This window comes from Mauremys reevesii, linkage group 14, assembly GCF_016161935.1.
Source record: "Mauremys reevesii isolate NIE-2019 linkage group 14, ASM1616193v1, whole genome shotgun sequence".
Classification (NCBI taxonomy): domain Eukaryota; kingdom Metazoa; phylum Chordata; order Testudines; family Geoemydidae; genus Mauremys; species Mauremys reevesii.
Window position 1 is genome coordinate 25,328,103 of NC_052636.1, and position 20,424 is coordinate 25,348,526.

The 20,424-nt window shown below is 48.2% G+C and overlaps 1 protein-coding gene and 1 non-coding gene across 2 annotated transcripts in view; one reads left to right on the forward strand and one right to left on the reverse strand.

Annotated features, from left to right (window-relative positions):
- The window catches only part of LOC120381565 (zinc finger protein 850-like), a 158,116-nt gene that overhangs the window by 40,437 nt on the left and 97,255 nt on the right, over nt 1–20,424 (reverse strand). The gene's annotated exons all lie outside the window — the stretch shown is intronic.
- TRNAA-UGC lies at nt 7,179–7,250 on the forward strand. Its single transcript has one exon. It is a non-coding gene; the product is annotated as a tRNA-Ala (tRNA).

Below are 20,424 nucleotides of genomic sequence, written 5' to 3' on the forward strand. Positions count from 1 at the left end.
AGGACGGGGCGCAGGGGTTAGGATGAAGGGGTGCAGGAGAGGGGCAGTGGCTGGTGGCACAGGAGGGGGTGCAGGGGTTAGGGGTGAAGGGGCTGCAGGAGAGGGGCAGTGGCTGGTGGCACAGGAGGGGGCACAGGGGTTAGGGGTGAAGGGGTGCAGAAGAGGGGCAGTGGCGGGTGGCGCAGGAGGGTTGCAGGGGTTGGGGTGAAGGGGGCGCAGGAGAGGGGCAGTGGCTGGGGGCACAGGAGGGGGTGCAGGGGTTAGGGGTGAAGGGGGGGCAGGAGAGGGGCAGTGGCTGGGGGCACAGGAGGGGGTGCAGGGGTTCGGGTGAAGGCGGGCAGGAGAGGGGCAGTGGCGGGGGGCACCGGTGGGGCGCAGGAGTTAGGGGTGACGGGGGGGCAGGAGAGGGGCAGTGGCTGGAGGCGCAGGAGGGGCGCAGGGGTTAGGGGTGAAGGGGTGCAGGAGAGGGGCAGTGGCTGGTGGCACAGGAAGGTGCAGGAGTTAAGGGTGAAGGGGTGCAGGAGTTAAGGGTGAAGGGGTGCAGGAGAGGGCAGTGGCTGGTGGCACAGGAGGGGCGCAGGGGTTGGGGTGAAGGGGTGCAGGAGAGGGGCAGTGGCTGGGGGCACAGGAGGGGCACAGGGGTTAGGGGTGAAGAGGATGCAGGAGACGGGCAGTGGCTGGTGGCACAGGAGGGCGCAGGGGTTGGGGGTGAAGGGGTGCAGGAGAGGGGCAGTGGCTGGTGGCACAGGGGCGCAGGGGTTGGGGTGAAGGGGTGCAGGAGAGGGCAGTGGCTGGTGGTACAGGAGGGCACAGGGGTTGGGGTGAAGGGGGCAGGATTGGGGCAGTGGCTGGTGGCACAGGAGGGGGCAGGGTTTAGGGGTGAAGGGGTGCAGGAGAGGCAGTGGCTGGTGGCACAGGAGGGGCAGGGGTTAGGGGTGAATGGGGGCAGGAGAGGGGCAGTGGGTTGTGGCACAGGAGGGGCGCAGGGGTTGGGGAAGGGGTGCAGGAGAGGGCAGTGGCTGGGGGCACAGGAGGGGGTGCAGGGGTTAAGGGTGAAGGGGTGCAGGAGAGGGGCAGTGGCTGGGGCACAGGAGGGGGTGCAGATGTTTGGGGTGAAGGGGCGCAGGGTTTGGGATGAAGGGGGTGCAGGAGAGGGGCAGTGGCTGGGGGCACAGGAGGGGCGCAGGGGTTGGGGTGAAGGGTGCAGCAGAGGGGCAGTGGCTGGGGGCACAGGAGGGGCTACAGGGGTTAGGGGTGCAGGAGAGGGGCAGTGGCGGGGGCACAGGTGGGGTGCAAGGGTTAGGGGTGAAGGGGCAGGAGGGGTGCAGGGGTTAGGGAGTAGGAGAGGCGCAATGGCTGGTGGCACAGGAGGGGGCAGGGGTTAATAGTGAAGGGGCGCAGGAGGGGTGCAGGGTTTAGGGAGCAGGAGAGGGGCAGTGGCTGGGGGCACAGGAGGAGTGCAGGAGTTAAGGGCAGAGGGGACACAGCATAGGGGTTAGGGCACAGGAGGGGGCAGAGTTAGGGGTGGGGGAGGTGCAAGGGTCGGGAGTGCAGGAGCTGGGGGTAAAGGGTCAGGGGGATCGTCCAGGGGCGATGGGGAAGGGCCAAAGTACAAGTTTTGCCCAGGGCACCATTTCCCCTAACGCTGGTCCTTGGTAACATGTCTTGCTGGGAGGGGGAGGGGAGAGACGAGGCGTTTTCTCTCTGTTTCTTTCCTCTCCGTTTTCTGCTCCTTCCTTCAATTCCAGAAACCTCCCTTGTGTGTCAGACGGTGCAGTGACGCCCTCCCCACCCCAGGCCTCTTGATCCTTTGGAGCAGGAAGATCCCTGGAGCTGAGGCTGGATCTAGGGGTGAGCAGCTGGCAGGAAGGAGTCGTAGCAGCTCTTCTGGGAGCGCAGGGGAGGAATGACTCCCCCTTCTCTAGCTTCTCCCCGTGGGGCTCTGGGGAGCAGGGAGGGTTGTGTGATAAATTCCATCCTTTGATCCAAGCCGAGGGACGTCTCAGCTCTGCACGATCCCCTTGGCAGGGCCAAACAAGGGATGTTTTCCACTGCCCAGGAGACCCAGCCAGGGACTCATGTGCTGGAGATATGTTGGGAAAAGGGTCCGTCTGAATTGCCAAGGCAGGAAACGAACCATCTACAGCAACGTCATTAACCACAAACACACTCTAGCCATGCTCCAGCCAGTAGGGAAATGGGCAGGAACTCTGGCTGCTCAGCCATGGCCACACGTAGAGAGCTGCACAGCAGTGAGTGTGCTCAGGAAGCTGGTCTGAGCAAACAATTGGAAATGACCCTTCAGTGAGAACAGAAGCAGAGTGTAGAAAGGCCCCTGTGTTAAGTGGTTGTGGCTGAGGCCTTAGGGAGCTGGGTTAGAAGCCACAGGGTGTTTCTGTGGAGGTTTGATTCTTGCCAGCTAGGCAAGGCTGGTGTGTGGTGTCTCCATGGCTGCACTTTCAGTCATGCAGGTTTCTCTCTCCCATTGTTCCATGGGCATCCTACTAGATTGCCAGCTGCTTTTCAACTGCAGTGTGGAGACTGTGTGTGTGTTGGGGAAGAGTGAGTGTGTTGAGGTAGGTAGGAGCGGATCATTATTATCCCTACTTGAAAGAGGGAGAAGCTAAGGCTGAGAAAGGAGAATTGACTTGTCTTAGGTCACACAGCCAGTCAGGGGCAGAGTTGGGAATAGGACCCAAGAGCCCTGATTTTCAAACTAACCATCGGATCTTGAATTTCAGACATGGAATGACCTGAATAAAGTGCTCTCAGATGAGCTCCAGACCAACAACAGTGACAGTAATTATTCAGAAAGTATTTGAGGAGAACTGCAATGTTAGAGAGAATCATGAGCTGCTCAGAGACCATTAATGTAGAGAAGCAGCAAAATTCATCAAACACAGAACTGGTTCTGACTTATTTCCTTGGTCTTAAAAGAGAACAACAAGGACCTGAGTTTCCTCCCTATCAATAACCCCCTGCTCAGCCAATCAGGGTAGAGACTGAGGACGGGAGGCTGAGGGTTCTCACCAGAGAGCCCAAAGGATGGCCCAGGTCACTGGTGGGGATCTCTGCCCGAGCACTATTTCAGCCCCACATTTTTGGGTGGACCTCCCACAGTGGGAATTGCAGAGCACTCCCATGCAACACACACGCACACACACACCCTCTCCTGGTGTTGGGAGGGGAACAGGAGAAAGGACAAAAGAAGCAAGAGACGAAGAGAAAGGAGAGAGGGATGGATGGAGGAAAAGGTGAAACACAAAGGACAAACCCCAATGTCCCGTGACTCTAAGGGCCAAAATCCTAGGTGCGTAAAAAAATTCTGCCTCCTTAAGCTCGTGTTTTCCATGCCTAGAATTCAACTCTCACCAGATGGATCAGACTGAACAGGTTTCAAACCTCCAGGAGGCTCTTACCTTCTAAACAGGGATGGCTGTTTTCTAGTAAAATCACTAAAAGGGAAGGAGAAAACTCGAAAGAGGTTCCTCCTGGCGCTCACGTCCGTGAACCCGAATACTCTCTCAGTCCTCAGAGAGAGACCTGGAGAAGGAGACTTGCTGCAGCAAAGCCACAGGGGATCTCTGAGGTTTCCCTGGCCCCTCGCCCCTGTCCTGCCTGGCTGATGTCAGCATCTCTCTGTGAGGTCACCACCTCCCCACCAACTTGGACCAATAGGCTGAGGTCCTGCAAAAGGCCTTTGTGATGTCACTGCCACACCCCTCCCTTGCTGGGCCAATGTCCTGCCCCTGGCCAGGCACTTTGCAGGTTTGAGCTACTCCCTGTGGATCACCCCACTCAAGGAGCGTTCGTTCTAGGCAGCAAGCCGGCTAGACAGGGAAACATCAGACGCTGCTCCCAATGCTACACTCAGTTTTTCAGAAATTAGTCGACTTTATGGCCAGAAGAGACCATTAGAGCATCTAATCTGACCCCCTGCATATCAACAGGCCTCCTGTAGGACACAAGAGCTACTTTTGGGGCAAACACATTCCAGAAAGGCATCTAGTCTTCATTAAATGACATCAGGAGATGGAGAATCCACCACTTTCCTTGGTAGCTTGTTCCTGTGATGAATCATCCTCGCTGTTGAATATTTGTGCCTTAGTTGTAATATGAATTTGTCTCTTTTCACCTTCCAGCCATTGGGTCTTGTTATGCCTTTCTCTGCTAGATTAAAGAACCCTTTAATACCCAAACTTTTCTCTCCATTAAGGCACTTCAACACTTCAATGAAGTCACCTTTCAATCTTATTTTGATAAGCTAAACAGGTTGAGTTCTTTCAATAGCTCACTAGAAGGCATTTTTCTCCAGCCCTCAGGACATTTGGTGGCTCTTTGCTGCCCCAGCTCCAGTTTCACAACATCTTTTTCAAACGAGGACACCAAAACTGGAGGCAGTATTCCAGTATCAGTCTCACTGATGCCGTGTCACCTCCTGTGATGTTATTGACATAATCTGTAACTGTACAGATCACCGTTGCGACCACTGTTCTATATTTGCAGCCAATATTGTAGAAAGGTGGTCGCGTAAGGGGTCTATGGAGAGGTTCTGATTGGCTGATTATAATGATGCCATCTCTAGATGTGTATCATTTTTGTAGTTGATGTTATAAGTATTGGCTCTGTTCTGTCCATATTTCAAACTTGTGCTCTGCTTCTGGGGAACACCCCAGATAAGTTGGTGTCAGTTCTGCCTAGCTTGCTTGATGGCCCATTAAGGACCATCAGCTACACAATCGACCCACTGAGAGAAGGCAGATACGCCTTGTGACTCAGCAAGGTCTGCAGGGACCTGCCTATGGACAGAACTCTAAGGTTTTTCTATGACATGTTCTGGATAGAGTGTCCTTGGGACAAAGAAAGCAAAGACCACATGGCAAGAGACTATAAAAGGCTGATGCCTCATCTCCATCTTGTCTTCAATCCTGCTTCATACATCTGGAGGGACTTTGCTACAAACTGAAGCTCTAGACAAAGGACTGAATGACCCATCCCAGCTGTGGATTGACTCCAGAGACTTGATTTGAACCTGCAGTTTATTCCATCACTGTTAGAAGCCTGAACCAAGAACTTTCCCATTACTGTATGTGAAGGGTTAAAATCCATGCGCATTTTATATAACAACCTGGTCTATGGATTGTGCCAGCTCTTTTCCAGACCCGAAGTCCACTATGACTCTTTTGATGGTTTAAATTACACTCACGGGAACTGATGATAGAGTTACTGAAAGTTTGGGAGTTAGGAGCTGGTAGGTCAGTGGTCTAGTCCCCTCACAGACGACCTCCTCCCTCTGGGACAGGGGCAGGTCTGAGCTCTCACACCAAATGCCTCATTGTGGCTGCCAGAGTCTGTGGGCAGCTCGTTTAGTTTATGCTGAGGGTTGAGTCCTGCTTTGTGCACCGTGTGTGAGAATGAAAATCCTAAACCGCCCTTTGAAATAACGAATGCAGCAGGACGTGTTATTGTCCCTGCCCCAAAGCAGACACACCGATGGAGAAATGCCATTGAGACTAGGGTAATACTCCACTGCCGTTCTGACATTTTTACTTGCTACACTCCCTTCCAGCCCTGTGGGGTCTCAGAGCCCGGTACTGAGCCTGAGCCGAGATGTCTACATTGCAAATTTACCACCCCACAGCCCAAGCCCCGGGAGCCTGAGCTGGTATGGGGCAGCCCTGGGTGTTACATTGCAGTGTGGACATAAGCCTATTGTGTTTCATTTCTTAGGTTCTGCTGCCATCATGTGGCCATTTCCTTCCCCTCCTTTCTGTCCAAAGCGCAGAGCCCAGTTCCTCCAGGGGGAGAAGGAAGTCTTCCTTCTTTCCTTCCTCAACAGCCCCCTTCCCTGGAGAGCCCTTTGCTGGGGTCTGGGTGGGGAACAGCCGTTTCTGAGGATTAATTTCATATTAATGGTGTTGATCTATAGATTTTACAGCCAGACTAGATCACTAGGTACCTCTGCTCTGACCTGATTCAGAACAGAGTCCAGAGAATTTTACCCAGTGACTCCTACATCCACCCCAAGATCTTCTGGCTGAACGAGGAGGGTTCATTCAGAAAGTCATCGTGTTTGGGTATAAAAGTGTGAAATGATGGGGAAATTGGCCCCTCTTTCAAGTTTAAATGCTGTCACTTCTACACCTAGACCAGGGTGGCCAACCTGAGCCTGAGAAGGAGCCAGAATTTCCCAGTGTAACTGCCAAACGTGCACCTTTGTATGCAACAACTGAGTCAATTGTGAACCTTCCCATCATTGTCCTTTGCTCTTAATCCTGAGGCTATTGCCCCATCATGGGGCCATTTCCCGCCTCTCTATCATACAGAAGCACAATTTTCTTTGCACAGACACAGGAACAGCAAGATCTTTCTCTGTCCCTTGTGCAAAGCAGGGGGCCAAATTCCATGGAAACAATGGACAAGCAGGGGGCTCTGGGCACATCCAGCCCTGGCCGTGAGATGTTCCTCCCTCTTTTTATGCCCCTGTTGCTATTTCATGGATTGTCTGGGATGGGGGAAAAGCTGAGTTCACTCCAGGTGGAGGGGAAAAGAACCCTGAAAATCTCAGGACCCAACCCTGCTACCAGGATCACTGAGGTGCTGGGAATCTGCCTGGGAAAGGGACTGTGTGAATTGTCAAGGTGGGGAACGAATAATCTACAACTAGATCCACCTCATTAACCACCGACACAGGCTAATCCTGCTGCCGATAGAAGGGAAACTGGGAGCCATTCTTTGCTGTTCAGCCATGGAAACAGTGACCCAACTGCACCGCAATGAATGTGCTGGGGAAAGCTAGAGTTTACAGGCAGGTGGAAATAGCAGATCCTAGAAACACCTGGAGCTCCACACACCACTTCTGCCACCAGGGTGAGGTGTTGCGCTGCTCACAGCATCCCCCACTATGACCTTGCAGCAGGGGATTGCCGCACCCCGAACCCAATGCAGGGGAGATGGCTGAGTGTATCTCTGCACCCTGAGACCAGGGCAGCCACTCTCTCTGCCCCACACATAGAATCTGGCCCTGCTGAAAAGTGACCCCTATGAACAAGTCACCTCCAGGAGAGCAGGATTGGTCCTCAGAGAGGGGAATGGGCTTCTCATGAAGCTTATAGGTCACTGGATGCTCTGGAAACAGGAGGGCTCTGAGTGTAACCCATAGCAAACACAACCTGCTAGGGGATGTAGCTCAGTGGTTGAGCATATGCTTTGCATGTACGAGGCCCTGGGTTCAATCCCCAGCATCTTCATGATCATTTTTTCACCCTGCTGCTTTGCTCATGCCCAGAGGGGATGTGGCCCACCAGTCTCCCTGCACCAGTTTCAGTCCTGCTCAGTGAGGGGCAAGTGACAATTGCATGGAAGGTCCGGGGGTGGGTTCTGCTCCTAAGTCACCTCAGTACATTTAAGATTCCCATCCGCTGTGCTGCTTGGGACAATGGTAGATGAGAAGGGCGAATCCTCCAGCACTGGAGGGAAAGGTCTCATCTGCACAGCCTGAGAGGCAAGGAAACAGAGGGGCAGTCAGTGCTCAGGGAGGAGAGGGGTCAATGATTTACTCCCAGCAGGGGACACTGTCTTTTTGAGTATCAGAGGGGTAGCCATGTTAGTCTGGATCTGTAAAAGGTGACAGAGTCCTGTGGCACCTTCTAGACTAACAGACGTATTGGCGCATGAGCTTTCATGGGTGAATCCCCACTTCATCAGATGAATGGAGTGGGAATTCTGTGCCTGGCTAGCCAACTACAAAAGCAGTTTCTCCTCCCTTGGTGATCACACCTCAACTGCTAGAAGAGGGTCTCATCCTCCCTGATTGAAGTACCTTGTTATCTCTAGACTGGTTCTTGCCTGCATACTTATACCTGCCCCTCCAAATTTCCACTACATTCACCTGACGAAGTGGGTATCCACCCACGGAAGCTTATGCTCCAATACGTCTGTTAGTCTGTAAGGTGCCACAGGACTCTGTCTTTTTGAGGCAAGTGCTGCTGGCTTGAGATGGTGCTGACGATGGATAGAAAAAAGGCTGGAGTCAATGGCAGATGGGACCACAGAAGGTCCTCGGTGCTCAGATGCCCCCAGTTATTGCACCCTGGCCTGTCCTAGAGAGAGAAAAGACACCGAGGGACCCAGCCCCCCTACAGTGATCCCATGGACAAGAACCAGGTTAGGAGTGGGGTGAAGGTTCCCTCTGGGCAAAGGGGAGCTGAAATCCCTCCGTGTCCTGGAATTTAAGCAATGAAAGCTTCAAACCCTGCATGGGTATGGGCTGAGGTGCATCAGCAGAAGATTGGGCTGGACAGGGGTGGCAGGTTTGTATAATTTTTGGTGGTGCCCAGAATGGGACCAAGTCCTGCCCCACGCACCTGCCTAAGGCTCTGGGAAGGAGTTTGGTTGTGGGAGGGAGAGGGGTTGGGCTCTGGGAGAGTTTAGGTGCAGGGTCTGGGCTCAGTCAGGGGGTTGGGGTGCAGGAGGCAGTGTGGGGGCAGGCTCTTGGAGGGAGTTTGGGTGCAGGTGTGGGGTCTGGGCTGGGGCAGGGGGTTGGGGTTGCAGGAGAGGGTGAGGGGTGCAGCATTTACCTCGGGCATCTCCCGAAAGCAACCCGCAGCCCCTAAGCTGGAGGGCCGGGGGCGTCTCTGCGCACCGCTGCCCGCAGACTCCACCCCCGCAGCTCCCATTGCCACAGTTGGCAAAGTTGGCAGTTGGGGCGGGGGCAGCATGTGGAGACCCCCCATCCCCATAGTTGTTCTTCTCACAGCTGGCTGATGGGGGGCAGCAGGGGATCTCCCCAATCTGGGGGAATCTCTCTGTGCCCCACTGTTAGTTCTCCATCCTGTCTCCCCCTAACCACGCACACCACTCTCCTCCCCATTATCAGTGTTTTAGAGAGACCCCCTCCCTCCCTTTATGGGATACAGACTCTCTGTGACAGAGACTGACTGGGGCTCCTCTCTGCATGGCCCCAGTGGGGAAGGAAAGAGACTGGGGGAGGGGGAGAAGATGGGCAGGAGTCGTCTAATGGGGCAAAGCCAGAATAGAGGAGATTTTCTTCCTGTCGAAGAAAAACTAAGTTCTCGCTTTTTGTTTGGGTGCAGCAAAATCAAATACTTTATTAATTTCTCTAGTGAACACAAGAGGGAGAGAGTGTCATAGGAACTGGGTTGCCCCTTGTCCCGGACGGATCTCTCTCAATTAGTAAGCAATTCATAACAATCATTTATACCTTTGTAACAGACAATGGTTAGTAATCTTGGAGACATTGAAGATAAACATTTGCATTTGTTTATACATAAGCCTATTCGCTATCTTATTTGTCTTCATTACTAGAACAAAAACAAAACTGCATTTCACAAGGTCGTAATGACTTTTCACACAATTCACTCTGTACCACATTATCTTACAGCATGCAGGGTCACATCCTAACTTCTGCTAAATTAGCTAACATACATTAAGATCCCTTCAAACCTTTATTCAAACCTTTATTAATTAATTCTTGGCCTCCACACTCCCCCCTTTTGTACTTCTAGTACAACAAATACCTCAAATCTCAATTTGCATTAAACCATGGATTTCAGAGTCTACGGGAGACATGTCAACCCCAGGGGTTTTCATGGGATGTAATGACAATGCATGATTAGTATGAACATGAAAAGTATTACTACTATCATTACGTCTATTACAACAACAACAACAACAACAACATAATCCCACACCAACTAACAACACTACAAACAATAACATCCCCATAGGAATAAAATAATGGGGTTGTCGTACAGTTTTGGTAACAAAGCACAATACATCATACTTAGTACATTAAGTAGACACTCTATAAGCTGTATGAAAGGCATTCTTTTCAGCATGATATATATTCTGAAGCATGTGAATTTGCCCTTGCAACTCAGAGATCCTGCGAACCTCTGGCAACAATGAAAGCAAATTCTGAAACCGATCAGGTACTATTCTAGTCCAATTAAAATATACCTGAAATCTAAGAGCTACATGCAACATTCTATCTGCAGGCCAGTAAATGATATGATTGCCTGCAGCAGTGGTAAGATTAATATGTATATCTTGTAATGTGGTGGTATTAACGTACACACAGCTATCATTAGCCTGAAAAAGTGGGTGTCCTGTAAGGGTAGTTCCTTGACCTCTACCCTCCCAGCAAATATTGTCATAAACAGTGACAACTTCCCCTGGCTCCAGTTTCCGTACACACTGAAGCTGTGGTGGTTCTAACGGCCAAAATGTCCATAAATTCCCTAACCGCATCCAAATATCAGCTGTAATCCCAGGAGCACTAACTAAAAATCGATTAGGAGAATCAGGTGGTCTCACTTCCCAGATATCTCGGTGAAGCACCCAATCCCACATGCATCCTCCCCATGGACCCGGCAGGATTCGGTATGTGGGAGCCCACACCCCCTTAACCGGTCCATATGCTTGGAAGGAGCACTGTGAACGTCCACACTTCCATCCAGAAAGTCTCCAAGTATGTCTCCATGGCCACAGATCAGATGGTACTCCTGACGTGTCTGTAAGGGCAGTGGGCCAAGCTTGGTGCACTAGATCATTCCGAATGGCCATCAGCTGGTCATTCAGGAAATCCTGAATTTCCGAACATGCTAGATCCCACTGCAATGCCTTCCCAGCCTCAGTGATATTCAGTACCATCTCTCTCAATAAATTCTGGGTCATAGAACTAAGGGCGGAAATGACATGTAACTCACCCACTCCGGTTTGCACTTGGGTCAGCTGTGCCCCTGAAATCAGGCTGGTGGCCTTCTCTAATTGGCCCAATTTCTCATCATGTTCCTGGGTCTTAAAAATATTCCAAACAGCAGCTGCAGAATTGGCCCCATCCCACAAGGATCCGGCCAGATCCCTCTTCTTTCTAGAGGAAATAACCCAGGCCCTCTGTTGTGCTAATCTAATGGCAGCCCCTTGTGAACAATTTGAATATGTAGAGGTGATCTGAAAACTAGATAAAGGCAATGTAAACTTCACAGTCCCTAGTGTAGTGTTAAGTACAGTCCACCGATATTCTGCCATGTGTCCCCTTAGTGTAGGTCTATACCACATCTGTTGGTTGTAGACCTTCATATAAGTCCGAGAGGCATTAACATTAATAGCATAAGAGGGAGTGTATTGCAATAAAGTACAGGTCACATTATCAGTCACTGGAATGGTCTCAGTGCAGGTAAAATTTCCAGTAGCAGAACAAACTCTTTGGGTAGTCGTTTTGTTATTCACTAATTGGGTAACCAAATAACAATAAGGGCCTCTTTCAGGTAACATAGCACAAATTCCAGGAATAACCATCATATCTACGTCACCATGGAACCCATCAGTTTCATTAATAAATTCTTGGGGCTGATTTGCAGTAATATTATGGATCTCTATTTCCACTGATCCATTTGTTGTCCACTTAATTGTTCGCTCATATGAATTCTGTTGAACCTTAAAAAATAGGCTTTCTGAGCAATATTCTAATAAATCACTAAGATGGGAAGGTCCAATGAATTTCATTAGAATATACGATTTCGTTTACATCTGGATAAATTACAGAAGTGATGGCCAGGGTTGAGGGGCTAGTGGGGGTAACCTTTGTGGTAGCAAGGCGCTTTCGGTAGTCATCATCTGAAAGCCAATTAGGGAGGGCAGTACATCCCCAGGGTACTTGTCCATAAGCACAGAGCCCTGCCCCTGGAAGAAATCCAAGCCACCATTCAACCCCACATTCCCAAGCACGCTCCCCGCAGTTCCCTCCTTGCCAATAAACGATGCTTCGTTTCTTCCACCAGGGCCAGTTCATAATGTCTCTTTTAGTCAGGAATCCCTGGACTCTGGAGGTGTTTGCAGAACGAATGTATCTTCTTTTCTTCCCCAAAAACAATTGTGGTCTAGCACGATAAGGGGAAGAGGGTTGTAATGTTGGAATTCCGTTAGAAAAATCCAAAGGCACAGTAGGTCTGTCAGAGGACAAGGGAGAGGTCACCAGTACGTCACATTGTCCTCTTCTTCCGCTGTCCAGCAGGTACAGCAGGGCTAGAAGAAGAAGTATGTTGATCATCAGTAGGTGTGTTCTCCTGAGGTGGAGGGGTCTTTTTGCAGTGCGATGCATGGGTCCAGGCAGGTAGTCCTTGACACTTCACAGCAGTGTTGGTAGTCAACAGGACTTGGAAAGGGCCTTTTCAGCGTGGAGCCAGGGCAGTCTTTCATTGATGGACCTTTATGTAGACCCAGTCTCCTGGTTCCAACGAGTGGCAAGGTTGCACAGGATCCTTCGGTAAGGCTTCCTTCACCTGTGTATAAAAAGACTTAACACATTTCATTAGTGCCTGACAATACTTAAGCATTATGTCATCCATCAAATGAATGTCCATCTGAGCTAAGGTCAGTGGGGGTGCAGTTGGTAGTCGCATTGGGCGTCCTGTCAAAATCTCATGAGGGCTGAGTCCAGTCTTTCGATTGGGAATGGCTCTCATACTCATCAGTGCCAAAGGAAGGGCATCTGGCCACTTTAAGTTTGTTTCAGCACAAATCTTGGCCAGTTTATTTTTTAAAATCCCGTTCTGGCGTTCCACTGTCCCAGCAGATTGTGGGTGATGAGGGCAGTGAAGGTTGTGTTGGATCTGCAAAGCTGCACATAACTCCTTTACAATCTGTCCAGTAAAGTGAGTTCCACGATCACTGTTGATACTCACAGGGATGCCAAAACGTGGTACAAAATCCTTAAGCAGAAGTTTCACAACAGTCCTGGCATCTGCTTTCCTGCAGGGAAAAGCTTCAACCCAATTGGTAAATACATCAACTAAAACTAATACATATTCATAACCACAACATTTAGACATTTGAATAAAATCAATCTGAATATTTACAAAAGGTCCCCAAGGAGGAGGGTGGGCTGCCTGCTTAGCTTTAACAGCTTTACCAATGTTGTGTTGTTGACAAATCACACAGTGTTGACAGTAGGAATGTGCGACAGAAGGGAAAATGGGTGCAAACCAATCTCGGGTAACTGCAGCAACCATCCCCCCTTTGCTCACGTGTGCCATTCCATGGTATATGCGAGCAAGATAGGGCAATAACATCTTCGGTGCCACCAGGCGACCATCCGGGGCACGCCAAAGATGATCAGAATGTAAAATGCAGCCAGCAGCACTCCAAGAGTGCTTCTCAGTTCTCGATGCTGCCTCCTGGATCTTTGCCAGATCCTCAAGGGAGGCCAGTGAAGGCTGCTCTATCAGTACACAGGAATGTTCAGCCTGAGGTGCAGAAAGGGCCGCAGCCTTGGCAGCAGAGTCTGCCAGAGCATTTCCACGGGTAAGAATACGCCATCTGGTGTACAATAAATGGTACACCCCAATTTACACAACAGATCTCTTCCCAGCAGATTCACAGGAGAAGAAGGACTAAGCAAAAAGGAATGCTTATCTTCCAAAGGGCCAAGAAAAACTGCAAGGGGTACTGTGACAGGGTGCGAAACAGGACAGTTTGAAATGCCCACAGCATTAACAGACAAAGCGGACAAAGGAACAGAGGGAAACTCTGAGGATCTCAGAGCAGACCTGCTGGCCCCCGTGTCCACAAGACAAGTAACAGATTTTCCAGCAATTTTACAATCAACATATGGGCCTTCTTGATTAATAGGAATTAAAGGATTCATGATGCAGTTACGTTCCCTCAGGCTGTCCTAGTAAGGGGTTCCTTGTGGGGAAAAAACAGGCGCTTCAGGATTTGGGAACTGAGTAGGATTTTGAGCTAATCGATTTGGACACTCATTTCTCCAGTGTCCCTCCTGACCACAAAAGTGGCATGCAGTGCTCCCAGTCGGGGCAGGACTCTGGGCAGGATATGAGGAACCCCTTCCCATACCTCGCCCACGACCTCGTCCCCGTCCTCTTCTCATTCCCCCACGACCCCTGTGCTGATAAGTTTGTAACTGTAAAGCCATAAGTTTTGTTTCACTAGTTTCTTTCTTCTGGTCTATGCAAGCTGTACAATGATTGGCAACTGTCACCAATTCTGAAAGGGGTTTAGTTTGCCAGCCAATACAAATAGTTCTCAATGGTTGCTGAACTTTTGGCAAGAGTCCCTGAACAAAAGCAGCTCCTACCGCTTCCCTGGCATTATCAGCTGGATCAGTAATTCCCGAATGCTGTTCAAAGACCTTTGTTAGTCTATCAAGATAATCAGCAGGGGATTCTCCCTTATTCTGTTTACAGTTTGCAATTTTAGTCCAATCTGTTTTCTTAGGACAAACTTCTGAAATAGAGGTCAAGAGACGGTTCCTAGCTTCTGTCAAATCACGCTCAATACCAGGGTCGGCATCAGGCCAAGCTGCCTGTCTGTTAAGCCGTTGCTGAACTTCAGCTGGCAGTACCGCTCGTGAAAGCTGATTAATATCTGCCCAAGATGGATTATAGCACTGAATCACTGTCTGGAGCTCTTCTCTAAACTTTACCGGCTCCTCCCTGATTTTAGGAAATTCTTTCACCAAGTTTCTAAGATCTCCAGGTGTCCAAGGGGCATGTACCTTAACTAACCCCCCTACAGCTCCAGCCCCAGGCAAGTCTCTTAAAGGAGCCTGGAGTGCCTGTGTCGTGCTTCTAAGAAAGTAGCCGGCATTGTTATCAGTAGAAGCAGGGTTAACCGGACTACTGGAATCAGTCACTAAGGAAGAAGATAATTCTTCCGAAGAAGGAGAATGAACAACTTGTGCAGTTGCTATCGGCGGCGGGGATATTACCACTGCCTGCACATTCCGAGAAGGGGGAGCAGGGGGAGGAACTGGCTGCGGCTGTGGAATGCTGCTAAAAAAATCCACTATGTCCTCTGCAGTCTCCTCCTCACTTTCAGGCTTAACTAACTGGGGATAAAGAGAAGCAGAGGGCTGCACTGGGGCAGGAAGACATTTGGATGTCTTACATTTAAGTTTTAAATCCTGTACTTCAGTTTTTAATTTTTCTTGGGAGTCCTTCAGACTCCGCACCCGAGACTCATGGAGTCTCTTTGTTGCTTCCTCCCACCAAGACAGAAACTGCTCGCACTGCGCAGCAGAGGCGTGTGATTTAAGGGTTTCTCTGAGGTATGTAAGTTTATCTAACTCAAAGGTACCGTCTAATGGGCATTGTTTAAATGAATTGTCACGCGTGTACAGATTCCAATCATTTAAATACCTGCAGGTTTGAGGACCATAATGTACGTACATGTAATATGCTGGGGTACCCTTAGGGGGTAAGGTAGAAAGTTTAGACTGTTCCCCCCCATTTTCCAGTCACACCAACTGAGGGGGTCCCTGTCCGCGCTAGCGGATCAGAATCTAAGAATCCCTCCCTACAGGGTACTCACAAACAGGAGAGACTCACAAGGAAAACTATGACCCTCTTACACCTCCTTTCAGCAAAGAGCGTCGGCTAGTCTCTGGGAGATGAAGCCGCATACTCTAATTGCATCCAGTGAGACGATCAGATTGTCAGTAGCCCACTCAGAAGGGAAAGGGGAGGGAAGATGGGTTCACACACTCCTAGACCCAGGCAGCTTCCTCGCCGGACTATGCCAGGCTGAGTCAGCCCACCGTGGGTGGGATCTCCTAAAGATCCACTAGTTACCGGGCTTGCGTTAGAGTAGTCCTGATCATTAGCTTCCGCTTCACAGGGTACTCTGGGCGTCTTCCGATAACGATCAGTCACACTGGTGTACACATACACACACACAACAAGGCCTCTTTTTCTCTTTTTAACACTTTTTTAACCTTTTAAAATTTTTTTTTGATTTTTTTCTTTTTTTTTAACCAAGATGCATCGTTACCTGGTCTGGACCAATACCATGAGGCGGTATGACAACCCCTCCTGAGGCGGTAAAAACCCCTCAGCACCGGTGCATTCTAATGCATTTACCTATGCATTACCTTATGCATTACCTTATGCATTTACCTGTTGGCCAACTCAGCAGTTCCCAGTACTGCTATAAACTAACCTTATCGGGGCCTCTCCCCAATACCACTCTGCATTTGATCCTGCTGCACAGTCAATAAGTTCAGATGGCGTGAGCCCAGCAGAAACAGACGTCCCCCACAGACAGTCCTCCTCCGACACCCCAAGAGAGATTTCAAAAGGTCTCTTACCTCATTGTGACGCCATGGGGTTCGAAGGGGAACGATCCGTAGTAGCCGTCTGTGTGTCCGTGGGCGTTGCCATCCTGGACGAGCCCCCAAATTGTCGAAGAAAAACTAAGTTCTCGCTTTTTGTTTGGGTGCAGCAAAATCAAATACTTTATTAATTTCTCTAGTGAACACAAGAGGGAGAGAGTGTCATAGGAACTGGGTTGCCCCTTGTCCCGGACGGATCTCTCTCTATTAGTAAGCAATTCATAACAATCATTTATACCTTTGTAACAGACAATGGTTAGTAATCTTGGAGACATTGAAGATAAACATTTGCATTTGTTTATACATAAGCCTATTCGCTATCTTATTTGTCTTCATTACTAGAACAAAAACAAAACTGCATTTCACAAGGTCGTAATGACTTTTCACACAATTCACTCTGTACCACATTATCTTACAGCATGCAGGGTCACATCCTAACTTCTGCTAAATTAGCTAACATACATTAAGATCCCTTCAAACCTTTATTCAAACCTTTATTAATTAATTCTTGGCCTCCACATTCCTGTTAAAATGTACTGGAGTCTCATCGCTGAAAAGCCACATCTTGAGTTAAGTTTGAACCAGCAGCCTTTCAATTACCAGGCAAAGGTGTGAACCACAGAGACTGATAACTGCCTGCTTCCCAAATGTGTTTAAAAAACATCTTCAGGGGTGCAACTGGTTAGTGCAGACGGGCCATCTGTTGGGGTTATGAGTTCAAGCTTTCTCTCAAGCCCTTGTTTCTCTTACCTGTGTAGTTTGTTTTGCCTAATTCATATACAAAGTGCTACACTAGAAAAAGGAGAGTAAGTTCTAAAATGTAGAGGTGGGTGCATACTTTAGAAACATCCCCCCTGTGCTGCCATTAGTTCCAGCAGATTGTTAACTGGAAGGGCAAATTGATTTCTTTGCTGCTGAGAAAGAGGCCAGGACAGGTCTGTGGGCACCAGATCTCTCTGCTTCTTCCAGTTCCTTCCCTGCTCCAGTCACTGCTGTAGGAGGATCCTATATGCACTGAGCCTAAACATTTGCCTGGGCCTTCTTAGCATAGTTGGCAGCATGTCAGTCTCATACTCAGTAGGTCCTGAGCTCATACCTCAGAAAAGACAATGGTTTTCTGCTCCCTGCTTCAGATTTTCTAAAGGAAATCAGACAAAATAAGCTATAGGAGAGTGGTTCCTAGACACTCTAACACACACAGATTTTTCTAAGGCATTAACTTTTCCTTCTCTGTGGAGTTTGTATTCTCCATAGAGCAAAATAAAACAAAAACATGCAAGTCTAAGACTAATACAGTATGAAACTCAATACAGATAAAATCTCACCCTCAGAGATCTTCCAATAAGCTTCTTTTGCAGACTAGACTTATTTCTTGTCTGGGCCCAATCTTTTCACCTGGTATAGTCCTTGTTCCAGCTCAGGTGGTAGCTAGGGGATTTCTCATGACTGCAGCCACCTTTCTTCTGCTCCACCCCCTTATACAGCTTTGGTACAAGGCAGGAATCTTTTGTCTCTCTCCTGGGGAAAAGCCCCAGGTTTAAGATGGATTCCTGTACCAGATGACATGGTCACATGCCCTGTGAGACCCCAAGCCTTCATTGTTCCTGGCCTGACTCACAGATGGTGCAGGACAGAGCCATCTCCAGTCAATTGTCCTGGTTAATGGGAGCCATCAGGAGTCCAAACCACTATTAATGGCCCACACTTTGCATCATTACAACAGGACCTCAGAGTTATAGCTCATATTTCTAGCTTCAGATACAGGAATGATCGGTTCATACAAATAGGCTGAACACACACAGTAGATAATAAGCTTTGTAATGATACTGCACAAGAGACCTTTTGCATGAAGCATGTTCCAGTTACATTATATTCACACTCATTAGCATATTTTCATAAAATCATCAACATCACAGCAGGGAAAGGGTTTTACTGCGGCACCTGGGAGCAGTTGAGTTTCATGTTCAGGCTCTGCTAGGAGTTCCTCCAGGTTTCCCATAAGCACACAGGGCCCTTAGCGGGTACTCTCGATACAGGAATGGCCCAGATACAATGAAGTGATGGGAATTGCATTTTCCTTTTTAATTTTTGAATTTCCAATGACATTTCTGTTTGTGATTTTGTTTTGCTTCATATAACTGTTTTCTCAGGGACTTGATATTTACCAGGCTAACTAATAACGGGAGACTTCTAAGCAGGGTGTGGGCGAGCAGAAAAGAACTGTAAGAGACGCTGGTTTTCGACCTTGTGTTAGATAAGAATAGAATGCAGATTGTAGCAGAAATTGCTGAGAGAAGTAAGCTATCAGAAAGGAATATGTACAAACAAAATGCAGTTGTTGCTCCTTACTGTATGTCACAAAAGGTATAAATGCTTGCCTTAATTGTTTATCTAACCGAGACCTACCTCGGGAGGGGAAACTCTGCCTGTCTGTACTCTCCCGAATAACTGCAGTTGCTCGAAATAAACGGCATAATATAATAACATTTAACATCCCTGTGGTGGGAAGAACATCTCAACAGCCCAACACTGTGGCATTTGATTTCAAAAAGGAGAACTATACAAAAATGAGGGGGTTAGTTAAACAGAAATTAAAAGGTACAGTGACTAAAGTGAAATTCCTGTAAGCTGCATGGACACTTTAACGACACCATAATAGAGGCCCAACTTAAATGTATACCCCAATTTAAGAAACACAGTAAAAGAACTAAAAAAGAGCCACCGGGGCTTAACAACCATGTAAAAGAAGCAGTGAGAGACAAAAAGACTTCCTTTAAAAAGTGGAAGTCAAATCCTAGAAAGGAGCTTAAACATTGCCAAATTGTAGGTGACAAATCTGAGGAACTGTCACAGACTGAAGTGTCACTAGATGAGGTTTTGGAATTAATTGATAAACTCAACATTAACAAGTCACCAGGACCAGATGGCATTCACCCAAGAGTTCTGAAAGAACTCAAATGTGAAGTTGTGGAACTATTAACTATGGTTTGTAACCTGTCCTTTGAATCGGCTTCGGTACCCAATGACTGGAAGTTAGCTAATGTAACGTCAATATTTAAAAAGGGCTCTAGAGGTGATCCCGGCAATTAGTCTAACATCGGTACCGGGCAAATTAGTTGAAACAATAGTAAAGAATAAAATTGTCAGACACATAGAAGAACATAAATTGTTGGGCAAAAGTCAACACGGTTTCCGTAAAGGGAAATCATGTCTTACTAATCTATTAGAGTTCTTTGAGGGGGTCAACAAACATGTGGACAAGGGGGATCCAGTGGACATAGTGTACTTAGATTTCCAGAAAGCCTTTGACAAGGTCCCTCGCCAAAGGCTCTTACATAAATTAAGTTGTCATGGGATAAAAGGGAAGGTCCTTTCAAGGATTAAGAACTGGTTAAAAGACAGGGAACAAAGGGTAGGAATTAATGGTAAATTCTCAGAATGGAGAGGGGTAACTAGTGGTGTTCCCCAAGGGTCAGTCCTAGGACCAATCCTATTCACCTTATTCATAAACGATCTGGAGAAAGGGGTAAACAGTGAGGTGGCAAAGTTTGCAGATGATTCTAAACTGCTCAAGATAGTTAAGACCAAAGCAGACTGTGAAGAACTTAAAAAAGAGCTCACAAAACTAAGTGATTGGGCAACAAAATGGCAAATGAAATTTAATGTGGATAAATGTAAAGTAATGCACATTGGAAAAAATAACTCCAATTATACATAAAATATGATGGGGACTGATTTAGCTACAACAAATCAGGAAAAAGATCTTGGAGTCATCGTGGATAGTTCTCTGAAGATGCCCACGCAGTGGGCAGAGGCGGTCAAAAAAGCAAACAGGATGTTAGGAATCATTAAAAAGGGGATAGAGAATAAGACTGACTATATTATTACCGTTATATAACTCCATGGTATGCCCACATCTTGAATACTATGTACAGATGTGGTCGTCTCATCTCAAAAAAGATATACTGGCATTAGAAAAGGTTCAGAGAAGGGCAATTAAAATGATTAGGGGTTTGGAACGGGTCCCATATGAGGAGAGATTAAAGAGGCTAGGGCTTTTCAACTTGGAAAAGAGGAGACTAAGAGGGAATATGATAGAGGTATATAAAATCATGAATGATGTGGAGAAAGTAGATAAGGAAAAGTTATTTACTTACTCCCATAATACAAGAACTAGGGGCCACCAAATGAAATTAATAGGCAGCTGGTTTAAAACAAATAAAAGGAAGTTCTTCACACAGCGCACAGTCAACTTGTGGAACTCCTTGCCT